The sequence below is a fragment of the Lycorma delicatula genome, chromosome 2, assembly GCF_047948215.1.
Source record: "Lycorma delicatula isolate Av1 chromosome 2, ASM4794821v1, whole genome shotgun sequence".
NCBI lineage: Eukaryota > Metazoa > Arthropoda > Insecta > Hemiptera > Fulgoridae > Lycorma > Lycorma delicatula.
The window spans coordinates 215,880,027-215,893,930 of NC_134456.1; the positions used below are offsets into that span (position 1 = coordinate 215,880,027).

The following is a 13,904-nucleotide window of genomic DNA, read 5'->3' on the forward strand; positions in this document are numbered from 1 at the left end:
TGCCATTAAGTAAAAGTTAAAAGACTTACTTCAAATGGTGAACTGGTGTATGATGCCTGTGTTTCCAAGGACGTAAATGACATTTACGGTCACAAACATTGTTTAGTTTTTACATATGATTATACAAGTTTCAAAAAAACTCAAACTAGATGAACTGAAAGTGCTTTGCACTGACAGTGGCAAGGAATTTGATAATGCAACTGTTCAGAAATACACTCAAGAAATAGGTCTTAACCATTCTATGAAGGCATCTTCTTATACTACACAACAATTTGGAATAACTGGGATATAAAACAGGATCATTTCTGATACGGCAAGATTCTGGTTACATTCTGCATTCCGCTAACCCAAATCGCTCAGGGATGAAGTATGAAGCAGTCTTTTCTGCTTCATACAAATTAAATAGTATAGCACCAACAAAAGTGAAAGGAATGACCTCTGTTGAATTGTTTCTGAAAAGTGAAATAAATAAATAAATATCAATCATCTGAGAATTTTTGGAACTGAGTGTTTTGGTTGGATTCCAGACCAGAAAAAAGGAAATGCATATAATGTGGATATATGAATGAAACGGTATATGGTTGCATATGTAGATTGGAGTTATAGTTTATTTTCTGGACAAGCAAGAAATTGTCTGCTGGGACATTAAAAGTTCAGACGGGCAACATTTTAAGAATCTAACTCATAATTTTTCTTTTATACCGAGTAAAGGCCTTACTGAAAAACCCAAAATGACAAGAAAATAATTTGATTTCTAAAGAAGAAACAACAGATGAAAATTTAATTTCACATGCAGTAGCAACAGATAATAACGAGGATAGCTACCAAAACCTTCCAGTTATCAAAAAGGATACCATTTCTCTTTTTCAAGAAATACTTTCAAATTATAAAGAGGCTATATAGCAGGGGTGGCCAACAAGTCGATTGCGAGGCCAATTTTGGTCGATCGTCGATCGCTCGCAATGTCTGGGGTGGAATTCCGTGTACCATGGACTTTGAAGCAATTGTAGAAGAAAAAACTTTCTAGCAATAGTTTAATACATTCTGGGAATTTGCCAAGGTCATAAATTCCTAGAATTCTGACAGCCTGACACTGCGATCTCCGCCCAGCCAGCACAATACATTTTGACTTATGTGTAACACTTGGTCACCGGACGCAATGCGTGAACGCAATGGTTACAACTCGACTCATCGAAGAACAGTCAGTTAGCTTGAATATTTGGTATTGTCATACGGCAGCTTCTTTTCATTTGTATTAACAGTATTATTATTAATCAATATTATTTATCCTCGTTGACCAAATTGAGTTTCAATTTTTCTTCTGTTTAAAATGTAAGTACCTTTTCTGTGTTTTAAATTAAATTGCTTTTCTTACCTATCTATTTACTTGAAAAGTGAGCATTCTCGGCAACAGATCTCTAAATTGTGGTCATTACACTGAGAGAAAAATAAGGGACAGTATTACAAATATATTAGGAATAACAATAATTCTATTTAAATTAAGAAGTCGGGTATTGTAAACTGTAATAAATATATTGTAACTTTAATATACTTCTTGTAAATTTGAATATATCTATATTAGATTTTAATATACTTGCATTGCTGTCCCCGATCATAACATGAAGTACTGTTATTATTTCTCTCATGTAATGGAGATAATTACCGCAGATCATGAGTTTTTGAATTTTCTAGGAAAATATTTATTCAATATTTATTCTTTAAATTGTCATATTTCTTTGCATGCTAGTAAAGCATGCTACCCCTGGACATGAGTAGTAAACCGAAAAAATTGAAAACTTATCACTTCAATGAACTCTATTACTTTTTTACAATGGTGAATGATAAATGTTGTTGTTTAATATGCCTTACCTCAGTAGCAATTGCTAAAAAGGGTAATCTGGAGAGACATTTTTTAGCTTTACATAACAAGTATAAAACAGATTATCCACCAAATTCTGAACTGAGAAAACATAAAGTTAGGGATCTTGAAACTCAATTAACAAATCAACAACAAAGCATTTTTAAAAAGTCAAGGTTGAAGTCACAAGCAGTAACTACTGCATCATACAAAGTAAGCTATCTCTTAGCAAAAAAATGTAAGCCATTTTCCAATGGTGAATTTGTAAAAGAAATTTTTTTGGAAGTGTCAGATTCACTTTTTAATGATTTTAAGAACAAGAGTAAAATTGTTGCTTCAATTCAAGATGTACAATTGTCTCGAAACACAGTGATGCGACAAATTGAAAGGACGAGTGGGAATGTAAAAGAGCAGTTATACAATGATATTAATAGTTGTTCTTGTTTTCCTTTCCCTTCAGTGTGATGAATCGACAGATATAGGTAATACAATACAATTACTTATTTTCGTTCGTATGGTTTTTAAGGATTTTACATAAAAAGAAGAATTGTTGGGTATGATTTCTTTGAAGGAAAGGACTAGAGGTGTAGACATATTCAAAGCCTTTAAAAACTTGCTCAATGATGTGAATGAAAGTACCACTTTTTAAATTACTCTCAATAACAACGGATGGCGCAGCTGCAATGATAGGTTGCAGAAATGGATTTATAACCCTATGTCAAAATGAAGATGAATTCCCAGCCTTTTTGAGCTATCACTGCATAATTCACCAGCAAGTGTTAGCTAGCAGAAGACTAAACACAAAAGAGGTAATGGACATAGCATTTAAAATTGTTAATTCAATTCGAGAAAGTTTCCTCAAACGGCGTCTCTTCCAACTGCAGCTCGATGAAGGCCAACTTGAATTATTACTACATACTGATGTCGGATGGCTAAGGAGAGGTAAATTTCTGCAGCAATTTCGTGATTTATTGTCTGAAATTATAGATTTTCTTCACAAAGAAGATGGAAACTGTGAAAATTTAAATGATGAAACTTGGCTTAGTGACTTAGCATTTCTTAACGATTTTACTTCAATTTAAGTCATTTAAATTTAGAATTACAAGGTAAAAATAAAGCAGTAATTGATATGATCAGCTGCATAGACGCATATAAAACAAAATTTATTTTGCTAATAGAAGATCTGCAACAAAATAATCTGAATCATTTTCCAAATATGGCAGATAACCTACAAAAACATAGAAATATTAATTATAAGATCGACAAATACGTCGTGAAAATCCAAAAATAATTGTGGAATTTATATCTTTTCCATTTAAAAAAGATTTAAGTGTTTAACGCATTAGCAAAAAAATTTCAGACGTATTTTATATGGCTCAAAATGCATTAGAAAATTAAATTATAATTTCACAAACTGACTTAATCTTACAAGCCAGAAAATTTGAAGAAAATTTTTGGAAATATGTCAACCGAGAAAAATATCCCAGTATCACCAAATGTAGCGAATACATCTATTCTTGTTTCGGATCTACATACCTATGCGAATTGGCATTTTCATACTTGAAGCTAACGAAGACTAAACAACGTTCTATCCTGACTGATTTCCATACTGAAGACTCATTATTATAATTTTTGTCAGGATATACACCTAATTATGATTCCTTGGTTAGAGACATGCAAACTCAGTCTTCCCATTAATGTTAAGGCAACAAAGTAAATTCTAAATCTGTCTATCTGTAGCTACTTTGAATTAATAAATATTGTTAATAATTATCCATGTTCTTTTAATTCCCATGGATGTGAGTTTTTTGGCCCTTTAAATAATTATTGTTGTTTTTTACGTAGATAGATAAGCCGTATATCTATATTTCAGTATGAGGTGTACTCGGAGAGCTATTGATAGATTAGCAAAAAGTAAGTCATATTATTCTTTCATTATAAATTTTCCTGGCCCAAAAAAACGCAAAAGTGAAATATTGAAATCAAATTTTCAGCCATACTGTGCATTTTTATACCAACTTTTGCATATTTACGAACAAATAGTACAACTTATACATTGCAGTTGATAAAAAAATTAAATTGTATTTTAAGTTAGTAAAAATCTATCTTGAAAAAGTGTCGGAAAATTGAATTTTTTAGGTACTGCATGAACGGAATGTTGCTATCAAATTTGGGACTGGAAATTTATTTTCTTCGTGAGTCTATATCTCGAAAACTTAATAAGTGAATTAAAAAATAATATATTTTACTTATCTACCCATACCTCGCTGGAACGCACCTTATACTGAAACAGTGTATAAACATAGTATGCATTTCACACCCCTTCTTCACCTCTAGACAACGCCTATGACAAGTCGATCGCGATACACTTTTAAGATAAAAAGTCGATCTTATATACAGAAAAGTTGGCCACCCCTGCTATATAGAATGTCAAAGCATCTGAATGAAATGAAGCGATAGATAAATAAATAAATTCTCTTCATCAGAATCAAACATGGCAGCTACAGAAGAAGTGTCCAGATTGCCAAGGGTGGATAGGTGTTTACTGTCAAAACTGATTTGGATGACATCATTAAGTATAAAGCAACACTCATCGCTAAGGGCTAAAGCCAACATCCAGCAGACTTTTCGCTTACTCCTTGGAAAAATGATGGAACATAATGCTGTTTCATGAAAAGACAACTTTCCTCAATGGGCAACTAAACAAGAATGTACTCATGCGATAACCTCAAGGATATGAGATTGAACAAAAATGTACACAAACTATGAAAAAGTTGTTACAGCCTTAAACAAGCTTCAAAATGTTGGTATATATACTTAATGTACTTCTTATAACAGTGCGGTCTAGAAGAAACCAAGAATGATCCTTGCATGCATCACATCAAGAAATTGTGTTTTTTATGTTGATAACAGTCTTACTATAAGTCCTTCTTCAAAGATCAAGAGCATAATAACAAAAGTTAAATTCTGAATTTGAATTATAATCACATGAAGTGGAAAATTATATTCGAATAAAGATTACTTTAACAGAAAAATTTATAGAGATAAGTTATGCAATAGATTTGACCATGCAAAGATAATTTTACAAAAATATAAAAAGTAAAAGTAAAAAGTAATAACCATTTACAAACGTAAACCATTACTTTTATCACTTGAATTTGGTTGTAAACCTGGAAACTCTCCTGTAATCTCAAATGGTGGACAATACAGGAAAGTGGTTGGAAACTTAATTATTTAGCTTCAGGCACAAACACCAGACTTAAGTTTTGCCTTGAATATTGCATCTAGAGCACAGTCAGGCAATAAAGGATCATTTTAATTTGGTAAAAAGAATTTTCATATATTTGAAATTATTTCTGAAGATGGCATAGATATAGTAAAACAACCAGTAGAAAATTAAGGCACACAGTGATGCAAACTATGTTAGTGACAAAGTGACTCCAAGATCAACTAGTAGAACTCTCCTTAATTCTTTAAAGACCACCTGACAGTTTTTCATCAGGTTCAGTTTATGCTAAAAAGACCAACAGCTGATTTTTTGTCAATCTCATTTTGAGTGAGAAAGATGAACTGATGAAATTTCGTCAGTGTCAAAATTATGTTTGGATGTCAGGACAGTCCACTTGATAGAGGTTTCATTTGTTATTGTTTAAAGTCAAATATAACATCGCAATTAATATTTGGATGATAAAGAAAAATAATTACTTTGAACTTAACAACTGCTTATGCTCTTATTTTTATGGAACATTTAATCATGTTTGTTGTGTAATATACAAACATTGTTTGTTTGTTATTGTATTGAGTTGGCCGTGAAATCATAGTTTATTCAGAATGAAAAGGAAGCTTTATTTTATTTACATTACAATACTGTATTTATTGGATTGTGGCATAATATATAGATAAACAGAGAACACTGTGCATTTATCATTGTTTCTGATGTTTAGTGAGTTTAGCTGTTGTGTTCAAATCGTAATATTATATTTATTTCATCTTAGTGTTTAGTTTTTTCCGACAATATTTATGGACGAGTTGCTATAATACATTAGATGGGGGGGTGAATTTCAAACAAGATTAAGATTGATCAGGATCTTGGGAATGTTCAATCTGATAGTGATTTGTGTACTGGCAGTTCTAAAAAACTTAATTTTACAAATATGACTAAAATTTATCAATTTCAAGTCAAAAATCATAAAATTTTCAGGTTTAGGCACTGTACAGTTTTTTTACCAACAATAATATAAGCATATATTTTTTTAACAATCCAAAAAATTTTCGGGCCTCAAAGGCCCGAAATAATAATGTGGCTGACCAGTTGTGTGGTAATGTAAATTGCAGAAATGAGCATCACTCTCACCTATGAAAGCTGAATGTTGCTGCAATTGAAACAACCAAATGGCTGGTTTGGCTCGACATCTAGTTAAAGGAGGTTTGTGCACTTGATGTTAATTCAAAGCCTTATTAGAGTGCCAAGTTACAAAAAACCCGATGTTCCACAATAAATACCAAACATATAGAAAATGGATACGACCATTATGTGGGGAAGCTTGTAAAAGAGGGAAGCTTCATTGTGGGAAAAACAGGCAGCAGATACATTCACAATACGATTATCATCAGCTTAAAGGAATGCAGAGCCTCATCGCTATTAAAATTCAATATAAATTATAAAATTCATAGCTTGAACTATGAACAACGAGAGGCAATGTCATGGAGTATTAATATTTACGTAAAATGACATTACATCACAGGATTACGCCCACACTATCGATTTATCAATACAAAAAATAAATCAAACTTAAATTCTAATTATATTAGAATAGTGTAAAATTACTTACTTAGTGAGATAAACAATTGAGTTCCCCAACGAAAATATAGGGAAGTAATTAAAATATATATCTTTCTGTCACTATACTTCTACTTCTGCAGAAATAGTAGCCGTGATCAATGATGCCAACACATGCAATTATATACTTCAATACACGATGAGTTTGGGAGAAAAAAAATTACATATATAAAAGATAATGCACATCAGAATTAATAAATAAATGTTTTCATTTACATTCACACATATCATCTTCTACTGTAATACCTTACGGTGATAGAAAAGATGCCTAAATAGAAAAGAAAAGATTGAGACCATCGACTAAATTTTTTAATCTACTAATTCGTCGGCGATTAACTTTTATAATCGATTACTCCGATTAATATTAGTCGAACTAGTCGTATGTAGCTGACTTAGCCGAAGACTTAAATTCTTCTACTAATATTAGTTAGTCGGGAAAAGTAAGTATTAAATAAGGCGCACCCATACGCAACAAAGATGAGAACGGCTTTATTCATCATTGTAAACTTAATTACAAATAGATCATTCACTCACATTAACATTCCCTCACAGTTTCTATTTATCTGCTTAAATATTATATAGAACAACGTATTTAATTATATCTACTCTTTGTCTTTGCTGGACGGTAATAATGTTATGTAACTATTTAAAAAACTGGATTCATTCTTATTATATAATTATCTTTCTATGTTGTTTATTAGGTACGGCACATAGCAAATAATTTTTTTTCGTAATTGTTAGTTACCAAGCAAACCAAAAAACTCGTAAACAACTATAGAACTTTCTCCCGCCACCACCCCGTTCGGTCATCCTAAAGCACATGACCGAATGTCTATGCCACAAACGGCTACTGAGCCACGAAATAGTTTAGCGACCAGTGTTCTAAATAGCTCCTAGAACTTACCTAACAGCGTGAGCGAACTAAGCGTGGTGTCATACACCACCGGCTTACGTGTCTCAACCGCTCACTTGTCATATATTTACTAACATGGGTAGGCGCACCCCAACTACCAAAAATATATGACATCCATAAATTAAAATTTACTTCGTCTAGACAGCAATTCGTTGCCACGCCTAGGTCGATGAATGCCACCAAGTACCTGTCAACTATATTAAATAGCTTGGAGCCTTAATTGGCTTGTGGTCAGCCATATATATCTCTAGGGTAGCTTCACACAAGAGAGCGGTAGGAGTCTTTTCCCTTAGGTAAACTACTGTTGTCGGTTCAGCGTACCAACCACATCAAGTAACTTACACACACGGTCCGACAATGCGGCTCTCCCCACATTGACTCGCCGCTTGTGATTGGCCAATTTTCCGCTTGACCTTTAAGTTCCAGGGTGGCCCGGTCTCTGCCCCCCCCCCCTCTAAAGAGCAGGACAGTCAAACATCAGGTGTTCATTTGACTGGACTTCCACTTTTACTTTGTGGTAATTTACGACCACAGCTAGAAGACCAGGCGCAGGTGGCCATGTCAGCCGCAGAGGGATGGATGAACATTAATAATTTAAAGATTTCTGTGCCCAAGACGAAGTTTATGCTTCTCAAGGGTGCAGACAAATTATTGTACAGTCGTAACCCTCATATTAAACATAAAGGCTGTGTAATCAGCCATTTTAGATTTCATAAGTACCTAGGTGTTTTTTTAATGAAAAGTTACTGTTTAGTAACCACATTAGGCAAGTAGCGGCAGACGCATTCTCAGTAATGCACAAACTTAGGAGGATTGTTCGGAAAGACTATGGGTTGTCGGGCTGTCAAAAGAATGGTGTACCAAGGAGTCTTCTAAAGCATGACCTCATACGCGGCGCCCGTTTGGGCGCATAGGTTGGATATGAATAGAGCACTTGTTAAAAATTTAAGGACTGCCCAGTGCAGAGACAATATCAGCACCCTTTTAACATACTCATTTTCAAAAAGCATATGAGATGGATAAGATCTACCGTTGTCATTTTTATTAGCAAATTTAAAAATCTTCAGTAGTCATTACATTAAGATTGCTCAGCTTTAACAGTATAATTTAATAATAAATCTGTAAGATCGAGTATTACATATACTGTTCTTAAATAATTCTGGATAATAAATAGATTTACATCGTTTATGAAATTTATGGAACTTTTTGTTATTAATAATTGCAATAATAAGTTCACTAGAGAACCACTCAAAAAATTACATTATTTTAGTACGTGACTATCAACGATTTTATTAATACATAGTTGTAATTCCTCAGAAAAAATTTGTATATCATGATCAACATCAAATCCCGGTCAGGCATTGTATTTTTCTTACTTTGCAAAATTCCGTGTCCTTGTTCTGCACACAAGGTTCAGGCCTATTTGATGATATAAAAAATAAAAAATATTATCTAGAATCAAACTCTCATTTTGTAAATGTTGAATCTTACAAAATTTATGTATTTATTATCTGGTATGTACAAAGTAAAAAAAAATTAATATGGTAAAAAAAAAATAATATGTTAGAAAAAGTACAATCTGTAGAAATTTGCTTTTATAATGAGTTTAACATAGGCCTGTATCTATATATGTGTTTGATAAATGCAAATGAATTGAAGAAAAGTCCGTTAAAAAACCCAGTAAAATAAAGATTGATAAAAAACTTCCCATTGAAGCAAAGATCTATTTGAACAGTGTTAAAATTTTCAAATAATAATGTATTTGTTTTTTTTTTAATTGCCGAGTCTGAATTTAAAAAGTCCAGTTAATTTGACGTCTGGAAAATTGGGGCCCCACTATTTATCTTTTCATTACATATATATCATCCGCGATTCATTTGGCCTTGGTGGTGTTGCTTTTTTGTTCTCTAGTTAAACAAATTGCAACCTACACATTAAGAAAATAAAACCTGTATGTATTTTTAATAACTTGTGTTATATTTCATTGATAGAAAATTTATATAAAAATTAATTAAAACAACTTTTTTCTTTTTTTTGGTCTATTTCTGTCTCAATTCTTGATTTTTGTATCATTTTTAGCAATTAGACTTAGATTTTTAATGGTATTACTAAGTTGCAGATAGAATAAAAAAAATGATTTAATATTAGTTCGTTTTCATGTTTTGTAAGGTTTTTTCATTATTCTTTTTTTTAAAGGAATCTGAGATCTTATTGAATGATGATGTTGCATCACAACCTAATCTTAATATGAGAACCAATGAACAAATAAATGATTTATGTAAAGTCTATTAGACTTTAATCTGAGATTTTATGCGAAAATTTTCTTACCTGAATTTTCATGTAGTCAAACCAACACGGGTTAAGTGGTGTGAATTTCTTGTACTTGTGGATTTACCCATTTAGTTCACTGTATAGTGGATTGTTGATTGGGGGTATGTCTGACAGCTGACATTAAGAAACAGGGTGATCCCAACTGGGTTAAACCTGGTGAGGTATTGCTGCTTGATGGCTCTTCCTCCTTTTCTAGGGAGGATAAGTCGCAAGTTGAGCCATCGACCTGGGCTGGAAAAGTTAAGGTTTTGGTTCAAGAATCAGGGAAAACTGTTAGAAAGGCAGGTACCTTTGCTCCCTTACTGCGAGCCTTTGAGGAGAATTGTGATTTAATTTTTCAGTTGTTGGAAACTCAAAGGAGTGCCTCCAAAAGTGTGCAGGATAGGATTCTTCCTAAGGTGAGGGATTTTAAGTCAGTTGTGGCAGCCCTCTTTCAGGGATAAGAGACATTGGCTGCTAAGCGTGTTGGGGCAAGAGAGGTGGTGGTAAAGGAAACATGAAGCTAATCTGTCCTGACAAGAGCCAGAAGTGGTGTTTGTCAATATGAAAGAAGTGACATCTAGTAAAACTAGTGAAGGATTAGTTTCAGATAGTCCTTCGCAGTAAGAGGTCAAACCTGAAGATTCAACCAATAAGAGAAACAAAGAATGGTCTTGCGGTAGTTGCAGATGATGAGAGAATACTTTCAAAGTGATTACTGATTCTTCAAAGGTTGGTAAGTCTGACGTGAGAGTGGATCGTAAGAAAAAGAGGTGAAGAAATTTGTGGATTCTCTCTTTGTTCGACTCGTAAGTTTTGAACAGGGGTGTCAGTGATTTGGAATTAAAGAATCTGGCAGAAAAATTGTCGGCGTCCTTTATTGACACTGCTTAGTGCTCTATACCCTGTAGTTCCAGTCGATAGAGGCAAGTGTTGTGGTGGAATAGGGAATATACTAATTTGAAACAGTCTGTCTGTTGTTTACGAAGGGCATCTCAACGAGAATGTGATTTTGGACGGTGGGCCTTACTTGTTGCTAATTATAGAGAGTGCAGGAATTATTACTTTCACAAGGTATGTAGTGCTAAAAGAGATTTGTGGCGTTCTTTTGTGCAGCACCAGGGTAATAAAGACCCATGAGGAGTAGTATACAGAGTTTTGGGACACAAATGTAGAAAGGATGTTCTTCTGTCCGCTCTCTCAACTTTGCATGGAATTATATCAGATAAAACTAAAATATTATAAAAACTACTTGATGATTTACTGCCTGATGATAATACAGATAGTGAGTCTGCGTATATTTACTGCGTATATGGTGTGTCGTGAGGTCGCTCATGTATATGGGATGCTTTATGTTTGGAAATTACCAATGCTGAAGTGTGTCAGGTTATTTGTAGTTTTGGAAAGGGTACGGCCCCTGCCTTTGATGGTATAACAGTGGAGCTCCTTGTTTGCTCTTTTGGAGTTTGTGTCAGAACTGTCACATGGGTTTTTAGCAGATAGTTGTTTGCTGGGTATTTTCCAGATTGTTGGAAGAAAGGATTAGTTAAATTATTATTTAAATGCGATGACAAGGAAGCTACTGTTGGTGCCTCTTACAGGCCCTTGATTTTGCTGTCAGTTCACGGTAAAGATTTTGAGAAGGTTCTGTATCTTCATGTGAATGAGAGATTGACCTTGTGATATTACTGAAAATGAGTTACAAGTTCTGCAAATTTATTTCAGATGACATTCATTTCATCAAGATGCGCTGCTTTGTGGAAACAGCAATGAAATTAGTAAGACGCTGTCTTACTAAGGGTCCTCTGTTATGGGTGGTAGAGTTTGATTCTCTTCTGCGACTTAGGTTGTCCAGGGGGTGTTGCGGTGGCTTATGCTGATGGCAGGCTCCTGCTGGTCAAACAATGCTCACAAAGGGAGGTTGAATTCAGAGCCACTTGGGCCTGTAGGATGCTTGAGCCATGAGGTCATCAACATAAGATGAAGTTCAGTTTGGAAAAGACCACGATGATATTCCTTAAAAGTCCATTTAGAGGCAAGCCTATATTTTGATGTCAGGCCAGCGAATCAAATATGTTCAGGTTCAAAATTACCTTGGGGTGTTTCTTGATGAGAATTTTTGATTCAAGGAGCGCTTACAATATGTCACAAAGAAGGCCTGCAGTGCCTTCTGTGGTATTCGACATGTGGTCAATCCTGATGGAGTTCTTAATTTTAAGACCATGAGTACACTGTAGAAGGATGTGTATGAGGTAATTATGCTATATGCAGCGCCTATCTGGGTGAAAAGGATGAAATTTAAAAGTTATTGGGATATTATTGAGGCCCAACACATCTTGCTGTTAACAGTGACAGGAGGCTACCATATGATTTCACATGAGTCAATCTTGGTGATTGCCGGAGTGAATTCAATTGATCTACTTGTGTCAGGGGGGCAACAGTGATATGTTGCTAAGAAGTCAGGAGAGTTACTTCAGAAAAAGTTCAGAATGTTGAGCAACAGGTCTATCCTTTATGGCAGGCAAGATAGGGTGAAACAGTAGATGGGCATGATCTGTTTCCTGATGTTGCTGGTTTGCGGGGCGTCTCTTGGGTATGATCAAAAAATTTGTGATGCAATTTCTTCCAGGGTATGGCGCGTTTAGGGGCAGATTGGCTCGCTTTGGCCTGGTTGATTCTGTGTTATATCTCTAATGTGGTGCGCTGTACAATTACGTTTATGTTTTCTATGAATGTTTCAGTATGATATGAAGCATACAGAAGTGATTTGTTAGCTTGATGTTATCAGGTCGACGTTGGACTTCCATGAAAACTGGAAAAACCGGGGTGAGTGAACCATCATTGAAGAACATATGGGATCTCTTGTAAAAGGAAGGATTGCTGAAGGTGTGTAGAGTAGGTTCCCCCTTGAGTTTTCTATTTGTTGTTTTGTTATGGTATTAGTGTTCATGTTTTATGTTCTTGGTCTTGTTCTCTATTTACGTTTTACTACGTTCTGTTTTATGTTTTTGTTTTATTTTATTCATGCGGGTGTGTGTTGAACTTAACCTTTCCTATTAGATGTCGTTCATTTTATTGTCAGCTCAATCGGTCAGTCTTGTTTTAGACTTATTGATAGGTTTTTTGTAGGGATAATATGGAGAGGGTGATATTTTGACCAGAATCATCACATGGCGGGTGTCTATTCCTACAAGGTCAGGATGGACGTGATGCAGATGAAACATAGTTGTGAAATAAAATTTTGTTAATGAAATGAAAGTAAAATAAATTTTAATTCTGTATTTATATTAGGTAAAACTAACAATATTTATAAACTCTAATCCTTCCAATCTGGGGAACAGAGGCTATTGTCCTCTGCTAACTGTAAAAGCTGTATGAATGTGTACTAATGAGTTGTTTAATGTGCAACATATTGTTTCTTTGTCTTGATGGAAGAAGCCATAGTTTTTATCCACAATCTGTTAATCGAATAAGGAATTCTTGAAAATTGTGCAGAAGACTTTTGTACTGACAGTACATTTACAAAAATTGTTTCTTCCCATATATGATTACCAGAAACAGCAGGAAATTCATTTACCAGTCTTGATAAATGAAACCATGCCCCATCTGACAAAAAGTGTAGATCGGGTGTATCTGATATCAACAATGTTTTGAGAAGTCTATCTTAAGGTGTTTCGGTTAGTTCTCATATGTTGTTACATAATATTGTTTTAGATTTAAATTGGCAAGAATCTAAAGGCAAAATGTGTAATTTACATCGCTTTATTGTGATATCTAATATATCAATTTTTTGGACAGAGAGATCCTTCTTTGAATATCAGCAATAGCCTCTGGAATCATATAATGGAAGGTCATCTATTTCAATTTGAAATCAACTTTACTGTATGCCTTTTTGATTCTGTATGCTGCTTTTTGCTTGGATTCTGTCATTCAGAGATTTTTCAGCAAATATTTGATGTGTTCCTGTAAAGGATTTGAGGTGT

The 13,904-nt window shown here is 34.1% G+C and overlaps 1 protein-coding gene across 1 annotated transcript in view; it reads right to left on the reverse strand.

The window, feature by feature from the left end:
* LOC142320060 (uncharacterized) overlaps nt 1-6,970 on the reverse strand; it is a 40,222-nt gene extending 33,252 nt beyond the window's left edge. Inside the window, exon 1 of the mRNA XM_075357737.1 lies at nt 6,691-6,970. The gene's annotated coding sequence lies outside the window, so the exon portion shown is untranslated. The remainder of the gene's footprint in view (nt 1-6,690) is intronic.
* Nucleotides 6,971-13,904: the final 6,934 nt, after the last annotated feature.